Source organism: Myotis davidii, unplaced genomic scaffold (assembly GCF_000327345.1).
Source record: "Myotis davidii unplaced genomic scaffold, ASM32734v1 scaffold937, whole genome shotgun sequence".
In the NCBI taxonomy this organism is placed as follows: Eukaryota; Metazoa; Chordata; class Mammalia; order Chiroptera; family Vespertilionidae; genus Myotis; species Myotis davidii.
In genome coordinates, this window is record NW_006288252.1 from 1720034 (window position 1) to 1722406 (window position 2373).

A 2373-nucleotide genomic window follows, 5' to 3' on the forward strand; every position below is an offset into this window, starting at 1 on the left:
GGGGTGGCTCAGTGGTTGGGCGTGGGGTCAGGGCACATGCCCGGTTGCTGCTGGATCCCGGGTGTGGGCCTGCAGGAGGGAGCACATCAGTGATTCTCTCTGATCACTGATGTTTCTTTCTCCCTCTCCCTTCCTCTATGAAAGCAATAGAAAAATATTTTAAAAATGCAGAAAGGATCAAGAAAGGCTGATTGCTGTCTTTATGAAGCTCATGTCCTCATTGAGTGAATAGACATTGTAGAAATAACCTACTGCCTGTCGACTTACGTTGTGAACACACGGGTTAACATGTCGAGTACACAGCTTCATCTCCTGCACATAGTGGGTGCGCAGATGTGACTGTGTCTGACCATTGCTACTCAGGTGTGTATTGGGCCTTTTCCGCCGCGAATCCTTTCTGTGGAAGTAGAGTGTGGACGCCTGAGGATGGTTGCTCCCTTCCCCCCAGCACTGAGTGTAGGCTGTCACCTCCCGGGGTGTGTAGCACCGAGTTGTGCCAGGCCCGGTAGGAGTGCTTAGCCAGTATAACTGGCGTGGAGAGTGTGTGGAGCATGACACAGGAGGTGGCTGTAAGGTTAGAGGGGGCAAAGTGTGACGCCTTTGCTGCCGTGTGAGGTTTGTAATTGCACGCTGTTTCACACGAGGCGAGGGAGTGCAGAGACGATCGAGACCCACTTCCTGCCCTTTAAATTAATTGCGGGTCATACATGCACATAAGTGATCACTCCTTGAAACAAGTTGTGAAAGGGATGGAGGAAGGTGCCGTGGGGCAGTACTGAGTATAGGGTAAGCATGGAACTAGGCCAACTTAAGTTCCCAGCCCAGAACACTGGTATTATAATGTAAACTGCTTTTTTCCCTTTAGACATAATTGATATATTAATTTCAGGTATACAACATGATTTGATATTTGTATATATTGTGAGGTGTTCACATTCAATCTAATTCATTCGTTGACCAAGTTTCATAAGTTTAACCATCCTTGCATTCTAGGAAAAGAACCCCACTTGGTCATGGTGTGTAAGCCTTTTAATATGTTGCTGAATTTGGTTCGCTAGTATTTTGGTGAGAATTTTTTGCTGAGAGTTCATAAGGGGCATTGGGCTGTAGGTTTTGTGCCTTTGTCTTGGTATCAGGGTTAATACTGGCATCAGAAATATAGGAAGTATTCCCTCTTCTTTGTTTTTTTGGGGAAACTTGAGAATTGGTAGTAATTCTTAAATGTTTGGTAGAATTCACCTGTGAAGCTATCAGATCCGGGCCTTTTTTAATTAAAACTTTATTGATTGGTTTTAGAGAAACATTGACTTTGTTGTTCCACGTACGCATTTATTGGCTGCTTCGCGTATGGGCCCTGACAAGGGATGGAACCACACCTGGCATATGGCGACGACTCTAACCAACCGAGCTGCCGGGCCAGGGCCTTCACTGACATTTGAAAGCTGATTTTTAAGACAAAAAATAAGGCTGGCAGTCCTTCAGGGTCCACCACACGCGCCCTGCGGATGGCCGCTGCCTGTGTTTGTGCGCTGTGAACAGGTGGAGGACAGGGCCCAGGTCCTGCTCTCGGTATCGCCCAGTCGGAACCAGGCATTCGCCTCCACGTGGGGTGGGCCAGTGCCAGGCCTGGGGCATGTGGACAGAGTGCCCTTGGGGAGCTCTGTGAACTGCCCCCCACCACACACGCCCCACTCCTGGCCCAGGGATGAGCTGCTCATTGTTCGTAGAGATGTCGTTTCTCGCCGTTCCATTTGACCAGTGAGGAAGGATGCTTAGAGGTCAGGTCTTGCCCAGGGCCTCCAGCCCGAGAGAGGGTGTGAGGAGCTGCAGCTGGTGGAGGCAGTGAGGCTGGGCAGCCAGTACCGCTGCCTCCTTACCCGGTCACACCAGCAGCTGCCCCAACCCACGAGCCTCTGCGTGCCCATGTGCAGAAGGGAGCGATGACAGAAGCTGCTCTTGGGTGAGTGGAGATTGTGTGGTGGGTGGAGGGAGGACTGAGATCGCTGTCGCTGCTCCCGCTCCCGCTGGGTATGGTTGGTGGGGACTCAGAAGTTTGCCGCGTCTGGTTCCGCGGGAGATCGGCCTTCTGGTCTTGTGTTAGTTGTAGATTCCCTCTGTCCATGTGGTGTGGGTTTGTGTAATGACAGTGTTTCATGTACAAACATGCAGTGACCCTGAGTAAACCAGTGTCAGGCGGGGCCAAGGACAGGCCGTCTCGGTCGTGCTGCTGGAACGGCAGCTTTTGATCTGAATAACTAGCATTCAATGGACATGAGCCCAGGGCAGACCTGTGCCTGCCACCTTGCTCTTCGTGCGCACTGCGGAGCCAGGGCGGGAAGTAGGTCCAGCGCAGGGGGTGGGGTGTGGGGGGCG